Raw genomic sequence first — 26,099 nt, 5'->3', positions numbered from 1 at the left:
CTTGTGGCCACTGTCTACAAGACTGTTAAACCACAGTAATCGTACTGATATGGATGGGATTACTCAGGAGTACATTGTCTGAGCTTCCACGGCCCTACCTACTTTCCCCCCAGGAACCCATACACATGCAAATGTTATAACGTGATTATCTCCTGATTTTTGTCTGCTCTAGGTCGATAAATTCTGAAGTCATTTATTCAGTAATGAAGTCTATTGTCCACGGCAGTGTAGACCAGCCACGGACCCACACTGTTAACAGTCGGCACAAAAGCACAAGCTATTGAAATGATGCAGCATTCAGCTCTGTTTTCTAAAGATGTCCCACTGCACAAAGCAGAGCAATACATTCTCTAGAATGGAGCACATTTTCAAAGTGCTTTGCTCAGCATTTTATTCTCCTGACTTCTATTAAAATTAATAGGAGTCGCGCAGCTGAAACCCCATGGAATGCACACAGATTGATAGCACAATGCAGCCACAAATGAACGCTGGATTGTGAAAGAGTCAGGTACAAAATGGCAATTTTTGCTGGAATCTGCTCGAGTACATTTCCCAGTCCTCAGAGCATTAACTGCTTGGTGGCTGCTGCCTCCATCTGCAGCATGTCTGTGGAGGAAATTGTGTTGAAGCTCTACCTCTTTGTAACTGGAAATGGGAAGGAAAAGATAATGAGAGCACTTTGTGCTTATAGCATGCTGTATCACAGTCAATAAGTATATGAGGAGGAATTGTGTATGTGTGTGTGTGTGTGGCAGGCAGGGAGAGGGACCTAGAAAAACATTGTCCTGTGCTCTCGTTTCCCCAAAGCTCTAGACACAAGGACAACATGACAGGGTCATCCTCCTTGTGAGGAGAGAGTACTGGAAATGTGGGCTTCCCCCCCCCTCTTAGTTTACAAAAACACCCCAGCCATATTTTGTCTAAACTAAAAGGACCCAAATGCTTGAGCCTTTCTTTGTAGGGAAGGTGATGCCCTCCTTGTTGGCTGCTTTTCCAGTGCTACGATGTGCGACAGAACTGTACGCAGTATTCTAAACTGAATTTATTTTCAGCCTCTTTCCCAATAATTCCCAACCCTGAGTTTCCCACTTTCACTGCTGCTGCCCAGTGTGTTGACGTTTGCAGTAAGCTATCCACCATGACCTCAACAAGCTTCTACTTGGGTAGGCACATAAATTCAGACACAATTATCATAAATATGTAGTTAGGATTTCCCCTCTCCCATAATCTATATCACTTTGCACTTGCATCTGGTTTTCCATTTTGTTGCCTATTTTCCCCACTTGAAAACATCCTTCTGGAATTCTTCATTGTCTGCTTTGGATTTCATCATACTGAATAATTTGAGATCTTACTACCTCATTGCTTACCCCTGTCTCCAGATCATTTATGAACAAGCTAAATATCACTGGTCCCATGGATATAAGGGAGACCACACTGCTTCGTTTTCTCCATTATAAAAGCTGCCAATTTACTTCTACCCTCTGTTCCCTGGTGTTAATTATCCAGACATTTCCTCATCACATAACTGCTCAGATTACTTAGGAGCCTTTGGTGAACAACTTCTATTCATTCATTATATCCAACTCTGGAGGAACAGCTATCCCACTGCACTGCCATAGGTGACAGATCCCACTGCAGCTACCACATGTGGAGGAACAGCCCTCTATTCTTACTAACCTCCTTACTGCTGACACCACGTGTGACACCATGTGTGGAGGAACAACCCTCTATTCCTCCTAACCTTTTTACCACTGCTACCAAGTGGACTTTTGGTTTGGCTGGATCCACTACAACAGCCCGTCAAACACACACACACACACACACACACACACACACACACACACACACACACCCCTCAGTAGTGTGGAAAGGCTCATAGGTGTGGGGTGGAGACAAATTAACAAGCTTCTAATTTTTTAACAAGATTTACTTTTAAGGAAAACATTGTTCAATTAAAACATTGTTTAACAGAAAAATACAATTCAAAACAGTTACTTACAGAACAGGTCATGGAAAATAAAACCTGGAGAAACAAGCACTACCTGGCTCTAAACAGGTCCTTACCAGGCTCGAACTGGCCTACAGGGCAACAGGGCATATTCCCGGTGCGCCCTACCCACGCAGCGCCCCTGCACCCCAACTCCCACCATTAATTACCTATTGTGCTCAAAACTCGGCGCCCTCCCCACATACATTCCACCGCCCTCTCAGTGCCCCCAGTCTGGCCCTGGTCCCTACTCAGAGTCCTCTTGTACTTTCTTTCTTCTCAGCTTTGGCTTTGCTGGGCAGACTCTTTGTTCTGATTATGGCACAGGTCTGGCAGCCTGGCTCTTCCTTTTCTTCCAGTGGTTTCAGCTTGAAGGCTTCTCTTCCTCTTGTAGGCTGTTCACTCTCTGCAGGCTTCCAAACTCTCTCTTCCTTCTGCTGTCAGGACTCTCTTGACTTCTCTTTCAAGGACTCTCTCTCGGGACTCTGTAGGCTTCACTTCCAGGCCTCTGACTAGCAGTCTTGACTTCTCGGGCTTCCAAGACTCTCTGTCTCTCTGTTAACTTCCCTCTCCCCTGTCAAAACACTCCCAATATAGACAGATTCTCTGGCCCAACAGTCCCTCAGCCCAGTCAATCAGAACAAACAAAAAATTTCCTCCATTTCTTGAAATCTCCTTTCCTTCCAAAAATCAATTGTCAAAATGTGAAACCAAAAGTGAAACTACAGAAAACTAAGAATGAACTTTGACCCTGCCATCCTTCTCCATGCACAGGGATTTGCAACCACAGAATCCTATTTACAATATGCTGGTCTAGGACTGTAATAAAGAAAGATTCGATTCTATTTACAATAATGAAGCTTTGGGAATACAGTTTAATACAATTCATTTATCAGGGCTTATTTACAATAAGAGGTTTGGGAATACTAATATCAATAAAGGGACTTAACACAAGAGGTCTAGGCCTAACCCTTCACACCAATATATGGTTAATATGTGTACAGTGTACACATATACAGATCTTTATGCACATATACTATATAGTTATTCACACAATGAGGCAACGTGGATGATACTCAGCCCACGTACATACTAAAGTCATGCGCGAACTATGGGGGTGCAGTGCACACCTCCCCTCTCTTGGTGCGCAGGGGCACCTCTGCCTAATTCTTTAGGGTGGTGGTGGTATAGACACATGTAAAGTAAAAGTAAAGTTGTGCCATTGAGTCGGTGTCGACTCCTGGTGACCACAGAGCCATGTGGTTTTCTTTGGTATAATACAGGGAGTGGTTTACCATTGCCATCTCCCGATAGACACATGTAGAGCACACTAGTAGAGCTTTTGGATTTGTATAGGGCTTTTGGTTATTCTGTTTTAACAATGCTTGATCTTTTGTATGTTCCTTTAATAATGCTTCAACTAATTTACCATGAATGGAAGTTAGGTTGACAGGTCTGTAATTTCTCAGAATTCTCATTGGATCCCTTTTTAAAAATTGATGTTAGCTGGCTATTTTCCAGTCATCTGGTAAGGAGGCTGGTATTAATGATAATTGCGTATTTGTGTTCAAAGTTAGGGAATTTCACATTTGAGTTCTTCTGGGTGAAAACCATCCCGGTCCAGTTAGTCTAGTTGCCTGTTAAACTGTACTTTGGCAGCTAGTTATACAATGCCATCCTCCTCATATGTCCTCCCAAAACTAATATTTTGGATGTGGATATCTCTCTGACATCTTCCATAGTGGCAACCAATACGAAAAATTCATTTAGCTTTATCACGATCTCCCTGTTCCTTCATTCAGTACATTTTTCACATTTATCATTTACTGGCCCTACTACCTCCTTGGCTGTGTGTTGTTTATTTTATGCCTTGAGCAATTTGCTCCACAAATACTTTCTTTGCTTGCTTTGTTTTTCCAGGGTTTGTGTTCTTTTTTATTATTATTTTCCTTTTGGGGGCAAGAATTCTACTTTTTAAAGGAATCTTCTAGCCTTGTATGTCTTCTCATGACACAGCTCTTTGACCACACTGGCATTATCTTGTAATTATTTGTACCTTTTCCAATCTCTGCTATGCATTTTATCTGAGCCTCTGTTATAGTGCCTTCAACGACCTTGCAGACCTTGTGAAGAGAACTGAGACTCCTTTCTGCAATTTCCTCTTAACTAATCCCCTCATTTCTGAGATATTCTCTCTTCTGCAATTAAATGTGATGGTGTAGGATTTTCTAGGCGATTTCCCACTCAAATATATGTTCAACAGTCTTGTAGTTGCCATTCCCAAGCAGCTTGACAACTAGAGATGTCACCTTTCTCCAGTGCCTGGTGCCTCAAAATGGCTCAATAATTTTCTGATTTCTCTTTCTCTCAAACTGACAAAAAATTGAAAAATTATCAAGCCATTTCAAGGCTTGACAACTTTCTGGACAGGGCAGGTGAGGGAGGAGGGCAGTTCAAAAGACTCATAGCAGGTGATTTTCTCCTCTGTGTTGAGAACGTCTTCCTCTTGGAAGTCCCAGGAAAGGTGCAACACTGCAGGGTATCTTGAGAGTGGCATTCTTTTCGAGGGTTGCGAGCATTGCAGCAAATTTTGAAGTTTGCTGACATCACTTTGGGCAATCCTTACATCACTGGCCAGATTCTAGGGACTGCACAGTATTAAATCAAGGATTGTCTCCACTCTTGTGAACTGCGTATCTAAATGTCCTAAGGCACAAATCAGTAATTGCTCTGAGAAATGTTGCCTCTTTTCATGACCTAAGTGCATATGTATCCAAACAGTGTGAAGATAACTGAAGTTACCTGTTACCACATTTTTGTCTTTGATTGCCTCCCTGATTTTTTTTCTCCATCTCAAGATCACCGTAGTGCATGCTGGAAGCTGTGTGCATTAGCATGTCCCTAGTGCAATAGTCATTTATTGGCCAGCTATTTCTGCCCATTGTGATTCTGTGACTGAATGTGGTTCTCCAAAGGTTTCTAATTTGTTGCACTCAATGCCCTCTTTGACTAAGTAACTAATACTCGCCCTGAAGCAAGAACCATTGTTAAAAGCAATGTATGTTTATCTATGTATTTAAGATTTATAACTTGTCTTTTCACAGATGTTCGAGATGGTTTGCAACATCAGTTGTAAACATATAGTAGCCATCTTGCATCTCCAAAGTGGCTTCTTGCCAGGTAGCAAGAAGCCACAATCTTAAGAAGTCTACAGTCTTAAGATGTCTATAGTCTTAATCTCTCTTCTCCTCTCTCAGATCCACATCTGGTTGCCTCTTTGTTTTCCTCATGTCCATAGCTGGCTAGCAGCATTCACCCAGGTAGGCTATTCATGATATTCCCAGGACAACTTGTTCTCACCCTCAACTGAAAATAAGGCTCCCACACCTGGTGGCAGTAGTCCCAGGTCCACCCCAGTCCTAAGTATGTTTTCTCAGAAGTCTGTTTCACTGATTTCATTTGGACTTGCATCCAAGTATACATGCTTAGGATTGCAGCCTTACAAAAGCAAAAAGGGACAAACAGATGAGAGAACTTGAACCTCCTTGCAGCTGACCTCCCTGTGTTCCATACCCCCATGCACTTTCCCCTCAGCTGTACTTTTTTCACTTCTGGCATCTGAGCCTAGATAGGGAAAAAAGACTGAGCATCAGATTGCAGGGAGTTAGTCCATGGGAGGGGGAAGAGTTCAGCACTTCTCAACTATGCACCTCCTCTGGGTGCTTTCCAGATTACACCCTGCAACGGGGTCACGACGAATCTCTGAAGTGTGCTTCCACACTTCCTGTGTTGTGACACCGCAGTCCCTATGCCGACATCAGGGTGCCATTCATATTTCAAATGCCTGGTTTTGAATTTAATTGCTGTGATATAGTGCTATGATATTCGGCATAAAGAAGTTGCTTTTTTCCGGGTTGTTAGTTTTCGCGAGACTGCTCCCCCTGCTGTTTATGTTTTGAAAGCGATTTGCCTGAACGGAAGCATTTTGCTGCTGTTGAGCAGCTAATCTGGAAAATGCCCTGCTCTGAACATCATCAGATGCCATGACCCTTGCTTTACACTTGATTTGACTGGGGCAGAGCCGGCTCTAAACAAAAAGATTTGCTGCTATCACAAGTATTTTGAGCCTAAGTCTATGCTTCTATAATTGCATTTGTGCATATTCCTCCTATTGCCCTCCCTTCTCCCTCCTTCCCTCCCTCCCTTCCTGTCCCTCTGTTGTCTTCCATACTGTTGAATTTTATATTATAAGCTGTCTGAGACAGGGCTTTGTTGCTTTTTATTTCAGTCTGTACTGTACCATGTACACTGGATGTGTAACAACAACAATCCATCACAGACCTGGCAACACGAAGAGCCACTTTGCATAACAAAAGAATGTATTTACAACCCTACTTTAATGTTATAATACCTTCTGATACTTTTCCATGAGGAGAAAATATCTAACTGAAGTCCACCTTACTGCCTTTTGATTTAATTACATGGAATTTAGCAATGGTTTCAGTCCAGTGCCCAACCAGTTCATGCCTTCTTTTACTGTATCCAGTTCTGTCAAGAAGTGTAGTTCCTTTTGGCCTTTTAAGAGGATTGGCTCTCATGGAACAGCTCAAAACGGGATTGCGAAGAAAATTGAAAACAGGATGCTAACAATGAAAGTTTCCATTGTCACGCACAAGTGCCTGAAAAGTGTGTCTCAGCACTTCCAGAGAGCCACTCTGCACAGATTTAAGAAGTGATTAAGGCTGGCAAATTGCTGCTAAGGTTTTACATCCCCCCATCTTGAGGATACTTCAGCTATGGTGTGACTTACTTAAATCAGTGCAGCCATGATAAAAGGAGCCTAGCAGGCTGTGTACCTCAAGGGAAGTCACAGTATTGCCAGAACATTTGCTCTAAGAGACTTCAGGGGTGTTGGTCCATTATAGAGGTTGCACCATCATGCTAGAGGACAGAGCTAATGAAAAATATTTTGCATATCTCTGTGTCTCTTTATTCCTGTCTTCTTTACTTGACTCTCTGGCCTCTCCCTTCATTCTCCTTTTTCTTTTCTCTCTAGCAGTATTGAAATTGAGATGTTAAAAGAATCTGTCTTTTTGCTTGTTGCTCTGGAAGAGCCACCAGAGGATGAAGCACCAGAAAAAAATATTGGGCGACACACTGAAAGGGCAAAGTTTATTTTGTGGTGCCAGGGAGGTGAGCTTTGTTCCACAGGTTTCTGGAAGAGAAATAATGGTATGTTTCACATTAGCATTCCCATCCTAAAGATAGGATGGGGAACTGCTCATTATATATTTGCTGCTCTTTATATATACGGAAGGGTGATAATAATAAAGAAAAGGACTCTGAGTATGTGAAAAGTAGGAATGTGCAAGAACCCTCAGTTTGGTCTGGTTTGTTAGCAGATCTTGAGAACACAAGCTTCAGACCAGGGGAGATTTGTGAACAGGAGATTGCTAACAGATATCAAAAGAGTTTTGCATGGAGTTTAGTGGGAAAGTGTGCAGGGAGGTGCACAACTGGTCCCCCTTTATCACAAAGAAGACACCCAACATGAGGAGAAAGTGAATACTACCCCACTTTTGTAATTTTCTTGAAGGACAGAGCTTAAAACCCTTAATTAGCTAACAATTTCAGCTAAGATCTGGCTTTCAAGTAAACAAGCTTTGTATATTACAAATAGCCAATAAAACCAGTTATGAGGGTAGAATTCCAGCAGGCGAGGCAGTGCTTCCCATTGTATTGCACAGAGTGTTGCATGTATGACTATCTGCTTTGTCGTTTGTGAGCGCTCAGTTCAAAGAGCTCCTGGCTAGCTTTCAGGGAACAAGTTCATTCCCTTGAAACCAAGGTGGCTGACCTGAAGAAGCTCAGGGAGGCAGAGAAGTATGTAGATGAGACCCTCAGGGATGTGATCAAGGCATCCCACTCCCAGGCTGACAGCTCCTCTGCTGTTATGGAGAATGCAGGTCTTAGGGAAGGAGGACATCAGTCTGAAGAAGAGGGTAATGCTCCCATAGAGGGGCCCCTTCCTTGCGTGCTGCACTCATATTCTCTTGCACAGAGGATACTCTGGGGGTTGGGGGCCTCATAGTTATGGGTGTTTTGATTGTTGAGGGCACAGAAAGATTGGTTTGTGACCCGTGTGTAGACTGAACAGTGACTTGCTTGCCTGGTGCGAAGGTTGTGGGTGTCATGTAGCGTCTAGAGAGGCTGTTAGACAGTGCTGGGGAGGAATTAGCTGTTGTGGTGCACGTCAACACAAATGATGTTGGGAAATGCAGTCAGGAGGTCCTGGAAGCCAAATTTAGGCTGTTGGGTAGTTTATGGAAGTCTAGGACCCTCAGGGTAGCGTTCTATGAAGAGCTACCTGTTCCATGAGCAGGGCCAACAAGACAGGCAGAGCCGAGGTTCTCAATGCATGGATGAGACAGTGGTGCCAGGAGGAGGGGTTTAGATTTGCTAGGCACTGGGATACATTTTGGGGCAAGCAAGGCCTGTACAAAAGGGATTGGCTCCATTTGAAACTAAGATGGAACCTGACTGCTCATGCTTAAAATCAAAAAGGTCACAGAGCAGCTTTTAAAATAAAGCCTGGGGGGTTGCCAACAGGTATTGGGTGGTATCTGGTTTGGCAAGCAAAATCTCCTAAGATGTGAGGGTGCAAATATTTCAGATAAACCAGAAGGGGACAGAGTAGAACCAGGAGAGCAGATGGAAACACATGACAGCTGGTCAAAAAGGTCAAATCACAGTAAAGGAGATAGCATGTGACAAGGCCAGGTCAGAGACTTGGTGTATTGGTGTTTATATACAAATGCCAGAAGCCTCCAAGCCAAGATGGGCAAGTTGGAGTACTTGGTTGCTAATGAAAACATAGATACAGTGGGCATAATGGAAACTGGTGGAAAGGTGAGAACCAGCGGGACACTGTTATTCCGGATACAAATGCTACTGAAACGACAGTGAAGGGTGGACTGGGGATAGAGTAGCACTGTATATTAAAGAATCCAACAAGCTAAAAAACCTAGGAAGATCAGAGTCCTCCACAGAACCATTATGGGTGGCAATACGAGGACTGAAGGGAACTCTGTTAGGAGGGATGTGCTATTGCTCTCTGGATCAAAATGCTGAGAGTGACCAGGATTTGGAGAAGCAAATCAGAGAGGCATCAAAGAGAGACAGGGCAGTAATAATGGGTGACTTCAATTACCCTCACATAGACTGGGCAATTCATGTGCAGGTATTGACAGAGAGGCCAAATTTCTAGATATGCTAAATGACTGTGCCTTAGAAGAGTTGATCATGGAACCAACCAGAAAGAAGGTGACATTGGACTTAATCCTGAGTGGTGCCCAGGACCTGGTGCGATATGTCAAACTTGTAGAACCGCTGGGGAACAGTGACCATAGCATAATACAGTTCAGCTTATATGCGATTGGAGCACTGCCAAGGAAGTCCAATACAGATGCATTGGACTTCAGAAGAGGAAACATCTCAAAAATGAGGGGACTGGTAAAAAGGAAGCTGAAAGGGAAAGTCAGGAGTGTCAAATCTCTCCAGAAAGCATGGAACTTATTTAAAGCCACTATAATAGAAAGTAGGTAATGTAATGCTGGGTAAATTGATGGAAAGCATACCTAAGGATAAAATTGTTAAACATATAGAAGAACAGGCCTTGCTGAAGGAGAACCAGCATGGTTCCACAAGGGTAAGTCACCAGCCTTTTGGAGTTCTTTGAGAGTGTTAACAGGCATGTGACTAAAAGTGATCTGGTTGACATAGTATACTTGGACTTCCAAAAAGCTTTTGACAATGTTCTCCAGCAAAGGCTGTTGAGTAAACTTAGCAGTCATGGGATAAGGGGACAGGTTAATATGTGTGCTTCTGGAAGAAGGACAGGAAACGGAGGGTAGGAATAAAAGGACATTTTTCACAATGGAGGGAACAAACAAGTGGGGTTCCCAAGGGATCTGTGCTGGGATCAGTGCCCTTTAAATTGTTCCTGGGAACAGTGTCTTTTAACTTGTTCATACTTCTAGAAGTTGGTGTAACCAGTGAAGTGGCAGATTTGCAAATTGCACCAAAGCAGATTGTGAGGAGCTCCAAAAGGTTCTCTCCTAATTGGGTAAGTGGGTGACAAAATGGCAAATGAGATTCAATGTAAGCAAGTTTAAAGTGATGTATATTGGGGGGAGAGGGGAACCCAGCTTCACATATACACTGATGGGGTCTGAGCTGTCGGTGTCTGATCAGGATTGAGATCTTGGGGTCATAGTGGAAAGCTCATTGAAAGTGTTGACTCAATGCTTGGCAGCTGTGAAAAAAGGCCAGTTCCATGCTAGGGATCATTAGGAAGGGGACTGAAAATTAAAATGTTAATATTATAATGCCCTTATACAAATCTATAGTGTGGTCACATTTGGAGTACTGTGTACAGTTCTAGTCACTGTATCTTAAGGAGGACATTGTAGAACTGGAAAAGGTGTAGAAGAGGACAACCAAGATGATCAGGGGCCTGGAGCACCTTCCTTATGAGATAAGGCTACAGCATCTGGGGCTTTTTTGTTTGGAAAAGAGGTGACTACAGGGAGACATGATATAGGTGTATAAAACTATGCACAGAATAGAGTAGACAGAGTTAAATTTTTCTCCCTTTCTCACATCACTAGAACCAGGGGTCAACCCATGAAACTGAAGGCTGGGAAATTTAGGACCAACAAAAGGAAGTACTTTTTCACACAGTGCATAATTAATCTATGGAATTATCTGCTACAGGATGTGGTGATGGCCACTAGCGGTAGGCACAGGAGAAGATCCAGCAGGTGTCCTGGCAGGGGCAGGGCAAGAAGAAAATGCCACAACTTTATGCATGCATGCATACATATGAATAATCTCACTGGAATTAATAGGATACTCTTGCGTAAATATACCTCAGACTGAGATGCTTCTCAGCCTTTCACACTATTGTATGTGTATGTGACTGGAGTAGGAGAAATAGTCAGGCAGTCAGGTGAAGAAATATAAATTGTAATAATAGCGGTTAATAATAAACTGCCAATTAGCAGTTTTTGCCAGTAGGTACTGCTGGGTGGGGGAACCAGTCCACACACCATGGACTGGGACTGGGTCTACAAATCCTGTTGGCAACCCTGCAAATGTGCCTTTAAGTAATTACAGAAATGTTCAGCCCAGAAATATTGGGGGCAGGTAGGAGTTGCTTTTGCTTCTCACCTTCCCTTTTGTAACAATAGTATTAGAAGCAGCAACAAGGAGGTGGAGTTTAGAGGAGGAACAGGAAGTGAAGGGGTGGAGTGAATCGCTCAGAAGATTTAGAGAAAGAGTATGCAGTAGCTGTATTAGCTGCAGAAGCATTCGATAAATAAAGAGAAAATCTTTACTTAATCTTCAGTGGCATTATTATTATTAATAATAACAACAATAATAATTCGATTTCTATACCGCCCTTCCAAAAATGGCTCAGAGAAATAATAAATAAAGAAGATGGATCCCTGTCCCTAAAGGGCTCACAATCTAAAAAGAAACATAAGGCAGACACCAGCAACAGTCACTGGAGGTACTATTCTGGGGGTGGATCAGTCCAGTTACTGTCCCCGGCTAAAGAGAATCACCACATTAAAAAGGTGCCTCTTTGCCCAGTTAGCAGGGGTGTATGAAGTATGGTGTAAGACAAGAGGACACATTTGATGCCACGTATTACACTGGTGCACTGTATTCAAAATACTTAGTATTTATTATGGCTATTCACATGAGCAGCCCAACCCAAGCTAGAGAAGCCCAACCTGGGTTGGGCTGTTCATGTGGAGTGCTGGGATTGCTCCCTATCTAGCCTGAGTTTAAACCCTGGCCCTTAACTGAGGTTAGAGGATGCAGCTCGAGTGGACTCAGAGCCAGGCACCTAGAGTGCCCGACTCATGGGCTATTTCCCCAATGTACACTGAGTGGTGCATTGTGGGATACCTGGGGGCTGGGTTGCATTTTTCCAGCCTCCAGAACTCCATGCTGCCAGCTGCAGCATGGATCGTGTGGGTGTGCAAGCTGTGTGTCCCACACATGGACCTTGCTTCTCTAGTGGGGTGGGAAGCTGGATCTTGCCTTTCCCCCGCACCCTCCCTGCCCACCAACAATGGTCGTGTGCACAACCTTATTATGTTAGGCAGCGTGGTGTAGTGGTTAGAGTGCTGGACAAGGACTGGGGAGAACCGAGTTCAAATCCCCATTCAGCCATGATACTAGCTGGGTGACTCTGGGCCAGTCACTTCTCTTTCAGCCTAACCTACTTCACAGGGTTGTTGTGAGGAGAAACTTAAGTATGTAGTACACCGCTCTAGGCTCCTTGGAGGAAGAGCGGGATATAAAATGTGAATCATCATCATCATCATCATCATCATCATCATCATCATCATCATCATGTTTTTCAGTGTTCAATGCACTTTCCCTATATTATCAATGCACTCTCCCTATATTACCCGAGTTATCTTAGAGAGCGCCTTCTTCTACACGATTCCCACCGCATATTAAGGTCATCTGAGGAGGTCCGTCTTCAGTTACCACCAACATATCTGTTGGTGACTCAGAGGCGGGCCTTCTCAGTAGCTGCTCTTTGGCTGTGGAATGCATTCCCGGCAGAAATCCGTAATCTGAGTTCATTATTGGACTTCAGGAGAGACCTTAAGACCTATCTGTTTGGCCTGGCCTTCCAGGGTTTTTAAACTGTTTTAAAACCGTAAAGGTTTGGCCTGGTTTTAAAAACTGTTTTATGTTGTTTTTACAGTTTTTGATTAATTGATTTTAGTTCAATTATCTAAACTGCCCTGAGCCATTTTTGGAAGGGCAGTACAGAAATCTAATAAACAAATAAATATAAATAAATATATTATTTTGCCTATATTATCATCTGGCTAGGTCATGGCAGGAGTGAGAAAGCCTCACACAATGAATCAGCGCAGCCCATCTGGGCTTGTATGCAGGTGTGTATCTCAGCAATGTTGGATCTCAGCACTGAAAATTAGCTCACACGCTTCAAGAGGTAATGTGAGTGGAACCAGGCAGCCAGATTACCAAGTGGTTAGAGACATACAAACAGGAGAAAAGTGCTTCTGGATCAGACCAAAGGTCCATGCTGTTCATCATCCTGTTGTTTACAGTAGCCAGTCAGCTTCCAGGAGGCCCACAAGCATGGGATAGAAGGCAATAGTAGGGATATACACAAATCAATTTTTTAAAATTATATATGTACTCTAATTAGGAACATAGGAAACTGCCATATACTGAGTCAGACCATTGGTCTATCTAGCTCAGTATTGTCTTCACAGACTGGCAGTGGCTTCTCCAAGGTTGCAGGCAGGAATCTCTCTCAGCCCTATCTTCGAGAAGCCAGGGAGGGAACTTGAAACCTGCTCTTCCCAGAGCGGCTTCATCCCCTGAGGGGAATATCCCACAGTGCTCACACATCAAGTCTCCCATTCATATGCAACCAGGGTGGACCCTGCTTAGCTATGGGGACAAGTCATGCTTGCTACCACAAGGCCAGCTCTCCTCTCAAATCACCCCTGATTTGTTTTGGGTCCAAATCTGGCCAGCTAGCACAGGGGTGATTTGTTTTGTCTACAAATTGCCCAAACCCAGTAGATTTGGGTACAAATTGTTTTGTACCTGAATTGATTCACACAGACAGCAGGTGCAGGCAGTGATTCTCTCAGCAACAGGAAAGTGGTGGAAAAAATTATCTTCTCTTTTCCTCAATCAGGAAAACAGGAACAAAATGCAGTGAATCTATTCCAGGCAGCAGGCAGGCAGGCAGGCAGGCGGGCAAGGCAAAGCAAAGCAAAGCTCTTCTGGCTCTCTCTCTCTCTTCTCTCATGAGACAGACAGGCAGAATTGTGGCTGCCTACCTCCTTAAGTACATTTGAAAATCCCTCCTTTGAACTCTCTCCACCCTTGTCTCTTCTTTGACCCTTCCCCTAGCCAAAAGGGGTGTGAATGGAACAAGCTGGTCTGGTTCAGTTTGAGTCTGGACTGGGCCAGTTTGGTCCAGCACCACCTCAACCCCACCCCCCCAGTCTGGTTTGGTCTGGGGGGAGCGGTTCACAAACATTATTTTTTTAAAAAAGTATGTGAACCCTCCGAACAGTCGGGGGGGGGGGGGGGTTGGTCTGGGGTCAGACCGAGCAGGGGATGGTTCAGTTTGACCCTTAGTGGTCGGACTGAACCCATTCAACACTGAACACGTTCAATGCCAAACCTGTTTGCTCATCCCTACTAGCCAATGCTGAGTCAGTCATCCCTGGCAACACAAGCTTTGAATGGAAACTAGCCAATCTGGAACCAGGGAAGAATTGCCAGCCAAACCGTTGCACACTGTAAGCCACTAATCTGAAGCTTGGGAGTGTGGGATTTTCAAAAAAATTCCTGACACAAAATGCAGACAGCAAGAGAAATTGCCACAAAATGGAGATCCGAATCTATGAATTTTTCAGGTCCAAAATCCAGGCAATTTGTTTTGGACCCGAATCTGGCTAGCTTGCACAGGGGTGATTTGTTTTGTCCACAAATTGCCCGAAACAGGTAGATTTGTACCCAAATCAATTTGCACATCCCTAGGCAATAGCTCTCCCCTGTCATTTGGCCCCCAGCAACTGGTATTCAGTGGCAAAATGTGTCTGAAGATGTAAGTTCCATTTAGATATCCTGCTAAGAAGACATTGTCAGATCTATCATTCATGAATATGCCTAACCTCCCTTTAAAGCTTATAAGCCAGTGGCCATATCTTGTGGTAATCAGTTTCATAAATTGTTTTGTATGGAGAAATACAGTAGTTACTTTTTTCTGTCCTGAATCTACTGCCAATCAATTCCACTGCATGATCCTGTTTCCCCATACGATACCTAATTTTAGAAATCACTATCACGTCCCCCTTAAACACACAACCTCGTTTATTATTTATTAACCTTAAACCTTGCAGTTAACCTTATAAGTTACCACCTTGTAAATGATTGACTTTATTCATCCGGAGATAGAGAAGAACAGGAAGTACAAGGCACTGATGCTTCCTGTTCTCTTTACAACTTTTCATGGTCAAAGCCACCCTTAGTGTCTAGAGCTTTGGTAATTGAAATGTTAGACTTTTGAAAATGGAACGAGCCTTGTTATTTTTCTTCTTAGCATGACACTCTAGGTTTTATGCTTTTAATCACCATCTGCTGTTCAATAAATGCCAAATTGCTCCTAATGGTCTCTCCAAGCATCGGGTTTTTAATTTGCTTTTGCACTCAATGTTCATTATTGGCAATTCAGTGCCTCTCATATAAGGTTTTCATTTATCATATAGTACCTTGGGTCCTTTTGAGGCAAATAGTGGCTGCATATTTCTTTTTTAAAAATCATATATATATATATACAAACACACACATTTTATTCTCCAAGGCAGTAAAAGGATGTAGAGAGTCGATAAAATGTTCTCTTAGCAACACCAGTGATAGCAGTTTCCCCTACAGAGCATAAAAGAGTGCATAGAAAAGACCTCTAGAAAGTCTTGTGAGAGTCACTGTGGTATCAGATTATATTAGAAAGTGAAATATAGAAAGAAATTAAGAAGATGGTGCCTCCTGGATGAGGATCATGGTCCAGTGAGAGAATATTTTTGCTAGTGCCCTATATGTCCCCAAGTAATGTTCAAGATAGGTTGCATCCTGGTGGATTTGCTTACATCTAGCAAATTATATCTTGCTATTGGTCAGAATACCCCAAAGAGATTAAAGTGGAAGTTACAGTTGCATAGGTTTTATGGAGCAAACACCAGAAGCCCCACACTAAGGCCTTATTTATGAGTTACATACCATCTCCTCCAAGATTGCCCCAATGCCACTTCAGGTATCATCTATATCCTCTGCTCACATGGGTGCCCTTTAGATCAGGGATTCTCAACGTTGGGTCAACAGATGTTATTGGACTTCAACTCTCATAATCCCCAACCAAAGGCCACTGGGGCTGGGGATTATGGGAGTTGAAGTCCAATAACATCTGGGGACCCAATGCTGAGAATCCTTGCTTTAGATAGTTCCCATCTGCATGGAAGCCTCTTATTCATAAGCATCTGGAAGAACCTTTAAATAACCCAACCATGTGGTAGGGTTTCGCATGGAACTGGCTGGTATGGTTAGAGTCCAAACCAGACCTGAACTGGTCCTAGCCAGTTTGGTCCGTCACCCCCTCGAGCCCCGCCCCCCCAGTTTGGTTCGGTATGGGGTTTATATATTTTTCATTAGTTTTTTTTTAACTTACCCCCTCTGGGGGACTTGCTCTAAGTTGAGAGGTGTGTGTGTCCGTGGGGGTTCCCCTCCCCCTGCCAGCCTCTTTGCCCGTTTGGCCAGCGATTTGGCCCGTTCAGGCCTTCCCCATCCAGCACAGTGGCCATTTTGGAGGCCGCTGTGCCTGCGCAATTGGCTTCTGTATGGCCTGGCATTTGGGCCAATGGAGTTGTGGGTGTGTGTGTGTGAATTTTTTGGGGGTAACTTCTCGGCTGCCTTGTGCAAATCCACCAGCAGGGGGAAGCACCATTCCAAAACAAAAATCTAACTTTGCCTTGTATCGTTCTAGTTTTGCACAAGTAATAACTGGGGAAATCCCCCCGACAAAAGGGGGAGTGGGGTGCATGAGGAGATCCAGTGAAAGGGAACCATGTGGTGACAAGCCAGGAAGGGGGAAAGACAGGAACTGGCACACCTCCAGAGAAATAAATAAATAAATAGGTAAATAAGGAAGCGGAGGTGAGGTGAGCATTCCTCCAGTGAGGGCTGTGGGATTGCACAGAAGTAAATGAATCATGATTCAGCTCAATGGGCTTTCTTTTAAGTAAGTGACTGTTCTCTCTCCCTGCCCTTTGCCTTGTAGTAAGCAAGTGGGATTGCACAGAAGTAAATGATTTAGTTCGATGGGCTTCCTCTTCAGTAAAATTGCACAAGAAAGGGTTGGATTCAGAAATCTGCTCAGCTGCACTAGTATGAGTCTCTGGCCAGAGTAGCAAATTAAAAGGGGAATGCACAAAATAACCCCAGTGGGAAAATAAAATAATAATAATAATAATAATAATAATAATAATAATAATACCCTCTGATCTCCTCCCTCCCGCTCTGTTTCCCCTCCCCTTCTGTGTTGACAAGCTTAAGTTATATTGGAAACATGCAGAGGAGGTAGGAGATGTGGGATTTGGGATCTGAGGGGAGGAAAGGAGGGGAAAGCTGAGATTTCTCCCTGTCTGCATCTCTCCCCGCAGCGAGGGGGCAGAGGAAGCAAGCATGGTGGTGGCGGGCAGTGGGGAGAAGAACCGCCCATACTGCAACATGCTGCAATGAATAAACTTCATTGCAAGCCTCCCTACCATGGAAAAATACAGCTGCTTTCCTGCAATGCTATTATCACGTTATAGGGCCATAGCACATCATTAAAATTCGAAACAAGGCATCGGAAATATGGACAGCACCCTGCTGACAGTGCAGCGAGTGTGATGTCAAAACACTGGCAATACGGAGGGGCACTTATGGGACACATGGCGGCATGTAATCTGGAAAATGCCCTGCTTGGGAATTTAAGTCAAGTGAATATTCTGCTTTCCCCAAAGCTTTTGCAAATCCATCAGAGAGGTTTTGTCACTCATCAAGGACAGGAAGAGTAACTCTTCTTCTTTTGATGTTTCACTGCCAACTCACCTTCTGGATCAGCGATATGTTTGACTGCTTAAATTAGATTAAACCCTTCTAAGACCTATTTCAAAAGAGACTGGGAAGGACTGGGATCAAGTAGTTAGAAATTTGGCTAACTGTGACTTAAGAAGGCCACATCTTCATTTATTAGCCTAATATAATTTGGTTCTCAAAGGCTTTAAATGGATTAAAAATACTCCAGAATCCTGTAATAGTGTAAAGTATTTAGAGACTGAATAAAAATGTTGATGTGAATCAGCCAGCCAGCATGGATCTAGGGCAGAATCCATCGAAAGAGAAGGGCTGACATCCAGAATCATGTCACGCACAGGGAAGAACGTTTCCCAAATGCAATGGGGGAGCGTGATTTTTGCCAACTCCCCTGTCTCTCAGCAGTCACCTGTGCCTCCCAAAAATATGCCCCGGAGGATGCCAAAATCTTTTGGGAGGCACAGATTGCTGTAGAGAGAAGAGAGGATCTGTAAAAATCTCCCCGCCCCCACCTTGTGCATGCAAAAAGTTATTCTGTGTGCATGACATTAGTATGGATGTTGGCCAAGGGCTTATAATTACAGTGTGGTATAGTAATTTCTACAGTGTTGTGTGGTGGATAGTGTGTCAGACTTGGACAGGGAAGACAGAAGTCTAAATATTGCTCATAAGGCTCATTGTGTGACCTTCCTCCAGCTTCTGTCAGCTGAACCAAACTAGCAATATTATTATGAAGATAAACGGAGCTCAAGAAGGGCAGAATTCAAATCGTTCCCATTGATTTCAACTTCAAACTCTCCCATAGACATCAATGGGCAAATGCTTAGCTTTGACTAGTATAGATTTAACAAATTGAACATGCTTGAGATGAAGGGAAAGGAAGGAGAGAACAGGAAAGAAGTCAGAGAAAACTATTTTAAACCTTTCCCTCCAACAGGCAGCGGAAATGATAGGAGGTGCAAACAATGGAAGAATATTAAATTGGTATCTGATTTCCTTTTAAAATATATTTATTATTAGTTAATTCATTAAGTGTTGAGCTTATAAAATAGAAAAAAGTAACTCATTTGCAAGTAATTAATAGAGAATTACTTTGGCAGTACAATTTCACATACCAATGAAACATTTATATTTGAATCACTTTTAATCCACTTGAAAGACAAACTTAGATGTTTCATCAGCAGATAAATTGGCTATTTTGTTAATTACCAATTAACCAATATTCCAGTTCAACTCCTGCATTCAAGGGGAAATTAAGGGTTTTTCTTATCTACAGAAATTGAAGCCTTGTGTGGAGCCTTGATCTTGGATTCGTAAACAAATAGCTTCCTGCTGCCTCCTGTGGGTTGAGTTTGTGCCCAGACTCTATGACTGATTGATTACTGCAGTCATTCTCATTTCATAGAGGTTTTTTGGTAGATGTTCACAGATTTTAGCTTTAAGGCAATGTTATAGTTCTTATGCTATCACCTTTTAACCTTATAGTTTTTATTTGCCTTTAGACATAGACCTTACGGTTATTAACATCATAGTTTTTAGCTTTATAGCTTCTATGTTCCTTCTACCTTATGCTGGTCAAAGTCTGACATAGAGACATTGAAATTGAGGAGGAGGACTGAGATTAAGAAAGAGAAGAGTTTGAGACAAGAAAAGGATGGGCAGAGGCAGAACATTTGAAAAGGAGAAGAAGAACAGTAGCTTTCTCTCCAACATCTTTCAGTCACAGAGTCAGCACCAGGGGCCAGGGAGACCGGACCTAAGAACTGCAGAAAAGCTTGAGGAGTGGCTGCTTCACCTGTTTGGGTACCAGTTTTGTAACCCTCTCCTAGTTCTCCCAGAGTCCATACTCCAGAGATCATTACTGAAAAGGATTCAGAGGGAAATTCAGTAATTAAAGGGATCAAACGTAATCAACCTAAAGAAAATCACATTCTACACATGTAATACACACATATATTTAAAGCAAAAACCCTAGTCCCCAGTTAAGAAGAATAGAAGCCAGTGAGGCTATTGTGACGATCAGTAGAAACCAGGCTAAGGGAGCCTAGCCCGGTTTCTATTGATTGTTAAAACCACCGGGCTTGCCCGCGAGCCCAGTAGTCCCATAGTGGCTAGCCCGGCTAGGAACCCCTCCCCTTAAATGAGGTTAACAAAGCGCTCACTCTGTTAACTGTGTTTTTGTGGTCGTGAGACACCGTGGGGTGGCTTCGCGCCACAACAACTCTCATGGAGACCCTCGCCGGGAGGGTCCAACAAGCCTCCTGGCCTCGGGGATGTCTCCAGGATGCCCTGGATGCACTTGCACGGGGCACCCTGGGACTTCTGGGGGCCAGCTGGCCTCCGAACCCCGCTGCCCCTGCCAGCTCCGTGATGGAGCCGGCAATCACGTGGGCGGCTGATACGGCCACCCAGAGATGCCACCCTGCCCGTGTGTGGGGAGAGCAGACTAAGCCTGCTCTCCCTGCACAAACCCTAACACCACTTCACACTAATCGTGTGTAGCACCTCAGTAAAACAAAAAAGACTACAGGAGTCTCACAGATTTTTGTAATCCACACAGGATGGATGAAGCAGCCATAAAGGAGAGAGAGAGAGAGAGAGAGAGAGAGAAGATATATATATATATATATATATATATATATATATATATATATATATATATATTTTTAAATGTTACAGTAATCTTAGCAGCCCACCTTGCCTGAAACTTGTGCTGCTAAATGCCTGGTCAATAAATGGGAAGACCTTGGCCTTTCGGGAGAATATCCTGGATGAGTATGCTGACTTCAACTGTATCACGGAGACCTGGTCGGAGGAAGAAGGTGGTGTAAACCTTCCTCAGTTGTGTGTCCACCAGGTTTCTGTATCCAGCACCAGTCGAGGTAGGGTGGGCAGGAAGGTGGGGTTGCCCTGGTCTATTGGGAGACCGTCTTCCTCACCAGACAGACGGTCTGCCAGTCTGATCATTTTGAGTGCCTGCATGTGGTGTTGGGATCACGAGACAAAGTTGGGATTCTGTTAATATACCACCCACTCTGCTGTCTCCCTGACCAAGCTGTTTGAAGTGGTCTTGGATGGGGTGTTGAGGACCCTCAGTTTTGGGGTACTTTAATGTCCATGCAAAGACTTCCTTGTCTGGTGCAGCTTGGGACTTCATGTCCTCCATGATTACCATGGGCTTTTCTCAGCTATCTTGTCCCACACATGTGGCAGGTCATACACTTGATTTGGTCTTTGGGTCATCGATGAACAGTGGTGCTCTTTGGATTTTCTAGGAGGCTTTAATACTATTGTCATGGATGGATCACTAACTGGCGAAGATTGTGCAGAGGGTAGACCCAGCACACCTCTGCAAGGGTAGGACCACTTAGGATGGTCCGCCCTCGGAGGCTTATGGATCCTAATGGATTCCTGATGGCTCTGGGAGATATTCCTGCTGAGAGAGCAGATGATCTTGTCAGTGTCCTGGTCTCTCCCTGGTATGATGAGATGAGCTGGCGATTGACATGATTGTGCCTAGGTGTCCTGTCCTGACTTGCCGAGCCCAAGAGGCCCCTTGGTATGCAGGAGAGTTGTGAGTGATAACACAGAGCAATAGATGGTTCGATCGCTGTTGGTGGAAAACTTGGAGTGAACATGATCAAACACAGGCTAGAGTCCATCTTAGAGCCTATTCTGTGAAGGTGATGGCAGTGAAGAAATGTTACTTTTCTGCCACCATTATGTCCACTCAGTTTTGTCCAGCAGAGCTTTTCAAGTGGTTTGGGAGCTACTCAGTGAGGGCCCCAAAGACCATCAAATTGAGCCTTCGTTAGCCCACTGTGACCAATGTGCATTATATTTTGCAGATAAAACTGCTTGTATCCTGGCCGACTTGGATATTCATATTTTTGCGGAAACAGAACTGAATGTTGCCAATGGCCATCTGGCCCTATTAGATTTCAGATTGTGTTGCCTGAGGAGGTCAATAGGCTGCTTGGAAGTCTAAGACCTACTATATATTTGATTGATTTTGCCCTTTGTGGGTGGTTAGACAATCAGAGGAACTGGATCTCTGGCTGCCAGGGATGGTAAATGCCTTCCTGAATCAGAGGGTGGTGCCCTCCATGTTAAAGGTGGCAGTAATTAGAACACTCCTAGAAAATCCCTCTTCGGACCCGACCATCTTAAACAACTTCAGGTCAGTTTCTAACCTTCCATTCTTGGGCAAGGTATTGGAGCATCTGGCTTCTGGCCTGGATATGGAACAGAAACTGCCTTGGTCACCTTGTTGGATGTCCTACATCAGGAGATAGATGGGGGAGTGTGACCCTGTTGATTCTCCTAGATCTTTCAGCAGTTTTCAATACCATTGACCATGGTATCCTTTTGGACCACCCCTCTGGGTTGGGACTTGGGGGCACTGTGATACAGTGGCTCTGGTCTTACCTTGAGGGTTGCACCTAGAAGGTGATGCTGGGGGGTGCCTGTTCTAGCCTTGGCAATTGGCGGATAGGGTACTGCAGGGCTAGGTGGCCAGATTTGGCTTTTTAAAAAGCCAAATTCTGACTTACGGCCCATTTGACCCACAAGTATACCCCTTAGGTTTTGGCCACCCTGCTGCAGCGTTCTATTTTGTCCCCAAGGCTGTTTAACATCTACATGAAACCACTGGGAGAGGTCATCGGTAGGTATGGGCTACAGAGTCATCAACATGCTGATGATATCCAGCTCTACCTATCATTTAATTCACCTCACACCAGGGAGGCAGTGGATGTCCTGAAATGGTGTCTGCAGGCTGTTCTTGATTGGGTGGGCACAAACAAACTGAGACTTAATCCAAATAAGATGGAAGTACTCTGGGTCGGTAAAACTGATTATCCAAGTGGTGAGGTAAATCTGGTCCTGGTTGGGGTTACACTCCACCTGAATGACCAAGTTGGCAGCTTGATGATTCTGGACTCAATGCTGTCCTTGGAGGCAGAGGTTTGCCTTTTACTAGCTATGGCTGTTACACCAGCTGCGACCTTACTTAGAGAAGTGAGACCTGACTCTATTTGGAGAAGTCAGTCATTCATGCTTAGGCTACTGCAATGCACTCTATGTGGGGCTGTCCCTGAAGATGGTTTGGAAGCTTCAGCTGGTCCAGAATGCTGCTGCAAGGATGCTCGTGGCTGCTAGTCACTCTTGAGGCCTAGCTGTGGGAGCTTCACTGGTTGCCAGTTTGCTCCTGGGCCCGATTCAAAGTGCTGGTCTTGACCTTTAAAGCCCTAAAATGGCTTGGGGCCAGGGTATCTGCATTCACCCATATGAATCTGCCAAGACTCTTCTTTCATAATCTTGAACCCTGATCGCAGCCCCACCACTGACTGAGATTTGATTGGCAGGGACAAGAGACAGGACTTTCTTGGCTGTGGCCCCTTGGCTATGGAATACTTTCCCAGAAGAACTTTGTCACACTTCCTTAGGATTTTAAAAAAGCTCTCAAAACCCATCTGTTTAGAGAGACTATTAAAATCTCTTAATGATAAATAGATGGGCTTCTTCTTTTTAATTTGTTTTTAACAAATGAGCTTGTTTTAATTAATGTTACTCTATGCTGTGCTTTATTTGTTTCATTGTTTTAAACTTTATGTTATTTTTATTGTTGTTAGCCTCCCTGAGCAGTATTGTAGTGGAGGGGCAGGGAATAAATATTCTAAATACATACATACATAAAATCAATGAGACAGGCTACTTTAGTCACTGGCTTACATCCAGTCTAAGCTGGATGAGTACCAATCATGAGTACTTCCACTGCAATTTATGGAAGTAAATTTATTTAAAATTTATTTATGAATTTCAGTGGGAGTACTCGCTAATGTTCTGAAGCCTGTCAGGCTGAGGGGAAGGGTCTGCTGAGCACCAGCATGTAGCCAGCCAATGAGGAGAAGAGGAGGTGGGTCTTCACCTCCTCCCTCCCCTTCTCCAGTGGACACATTGCTGAGGATTCATTGACTTCAAGATGGTGATCCTCTGATGGTGAACAAATAGCATAACTGCTTTGTGAGGAGGCAGGGGGCTCTGAGTATCCCCTTAGAGTCCTTCAAGTTCCCTTAGTGGTACTAGTACCCCCTGTTGTGAACTCTGCACTAGAATATGATGGAATGTCGGGAGCTGACTTTTATATAAAACATTTTACAGAATTAGGTGGCTGGGTACATTGTACAGAGTTACAGTGCCAACAGGAGTATGCCAGGAAACCCTGCTTTCTGCTTGCTTATTCACAGGCAGGACCTTTCCCAAAGTACAACTTTTGCTTCTGCACTATATGAGCGGAAACAGGAGCCTGTTTAAAGAGCGTGTTAATGCCCAGTGGGTTGCCTAACTGGTACACTTCTATTGGTACTGTAACCATACACAGTGCATACTACTTCATAACACCTGCAAAGGGCTATAAAGAGTTTGGAGAGTGAAACTGATTTCCCCCAATACTTGTTGAATGCATGTGTCTACTTAAGTTTATTTTTTTTATTTAAGTTTAAATTTAAAAAGTATGTTTGTGGGAAATGTCCCACTTCACTTTTTCTAGGTGTGTCATACAGTATGTTTCAGATGTTACCACAACTTTGTACTGGCCCTCATCACTATCAAACATGCATCTCCTTGGGAAATAGGGAACCCTTCTATGGATGAAGTTCGCTCAAGGATCCATGAGGTTGAAGCTGCTCTATAACCGTGCAGCCCACAATGAATATATCTGAAAGTGCCAAGGACAATTTGTCCTACAAAGTCAAGCATCTGCCAAACCCATTCCTGCTGGTGTGAAGCTGATTGTGATGTGCTCCCCAACTCTCCCCACAAAATAAAAATAAAAATTAACAGACTTATAAAACAGGGGTTAATAATGAAATCCTGACCCAGAATGGAGTTCAGTATTTGATAAGTCCTGCTCTAATTCTTTGCAATAAAATGTTACAGAGAGAAACAGAAAATAATATTTGATGTGACATATTAGCCACCAGCCGTTTTCTAGTCCACAGTTGAGGGGGAGAAAAAATATTAGGACAAGAATATTTCCCCACCATATGAGAAAAGTTGACAGCCTGCAGCATTCCCTCAGAACGTATGTGCTGTTTTGATCGTGTGGTTGGGTAATTTTTGTTTTGGTTTTTGTAGGCTAGACATGGAGCACCAGCCTTGATGTCAAACTGGATAATGAACAGCAACATTCCTCCTCAGAAAAAACATTCAAATAACTGTCATATTGAATTAGAGTGCTTGTTGGGAGGAAGAAAGTCTGTTAAGCCCATGGAGTTGTTCTTGGGGTGTAAATTCTGCAGAGGTTCAGAATTTCTGAAGCATATTTTTTCTTTTGCTCTTTCATTTCTCCATTTTTATTTACAAGGTTTATTTATTTAGGTTTGTGTATCGCCTTTCATTATAACATTTGACAGCAATGTACAACGTAGATCTCTTCATAACATACGTTGGGTCTCTTGATCCACAATACCACCTACAAGCAATAAATAATCTTATGGCATATTAAAGATGACATGATAAAGATGTAAATATTGTTTAACATTTAAATTGCTGAAATCTTATTTTTTGCTTAAGCATTAACATGGTCAGATCCATTTTTTTAATACTACCTACAAGCAATAAATAATCTTATGGCATATTAAGGATGACATGATAAAGATGTAAATATTGTTTAATAAATTTAACATTTAAGTTGCTGAAATCTTATTTGCTTAAGCATTAACATGGTCAGCTCCATATTTTTTATAAAATAAAAACACCCAATCCCCCAATAGGGGGGGAAAACCCACTTGCAACTCCAATAGCAAAAACAAAACAAAACACAAACAAATAAAAGGTTTCAGTTCATATCCACTTCTCATGCTGCTGCATTAACTGTACTGTTGATTTATGTTGGTAATGGGTATTATACCTAATTTCCACATACAGGGCATCAAATGTGTACATTAAACATGTACAGAGGACTGTAGAATCTATAAGTTCTGTTCCAATGTCAACGTTATGGAAATATGTCACATTTTGGTAGCATTGGCAACATCAAGTAGATTATTGCCATGCAGATTTTTGGAAACTAATCATGTTTGGAAACTAATCATGAGAATCTCCATGGAGTAATCCAGAAGACAGAGCAATTGATGAGTGATAAGAATTGGTTGTAAAATTTTTAATGAAATTTTTAACTGGTAAGACATTACACATTTAGTCATTTAGGGTTTGGCGCCTGTGTACCTTCAGGACCACCTCTCCCATACAACTTTGACCCACCCTGTGAGGTTGTCTCAGGTGGTGCAAGGCCTAGGGGAGGTACATGAGGCCCGGGCTTGCAGGAGGGCCTTCTCCGTTTCAGCCCCCTCCTTATGGAACACACTGCCTCCTGAGATCCATAATGCCCCCTCCC

General features: G+C 43.4%; 1 long non-coding RNA gene across 2 annotated transcripts in view; it reads left to right on the top strand.

The window, feature by feature from the left end:
• LOC128351702 (uncharacterized) overlaps positions 1–25,374 on the top strand; it is a 29,919-nt gene extending 4,545 nt beyond the window's left edge. Inside the window, exons 2-6 of one of the 2 annotated variants that reach the window (XR_008319986.1) lie at positions 5,248–5,310; positions 7,050–7,222; positions 10,030–10,115; positions 12,914–12,978; positions 24,839–25,374. This is a non-coding gene — a long non-coding RNA (uncharacterized LOC128351702). The remainder of the gene's footprint in view (positions 1–5,247; positions 5,311–7,049; positions 7,223–10,029; positions 10,116–12,913; positions 12,979–24,838) is intronic. The other variant, XR_008319985.1, reaches the window with a different exon arrangement.
• The last annotated feature ends 725 nt before the right edge of the window (positions 25,375–26,099 follow it).

Source organism: Hemicordylus capensis, chromosome 3 (assembly GCF_027244095.1).
Source record: "Hemicordylus capensis ecotype Gifberg chromosome 3, rHemCap1.1.pri, whole genome shotgun sequence".
Lineage (NCBI taxonomy): Eukaryota > Metazoa > Chordata > Lepidosauria > Squamata > Cordylidae > Hemicordylus > Hemicordylus capensis.
This window is presented reverse-complemented; position numbering and strand designations above follow the sequence as displayed.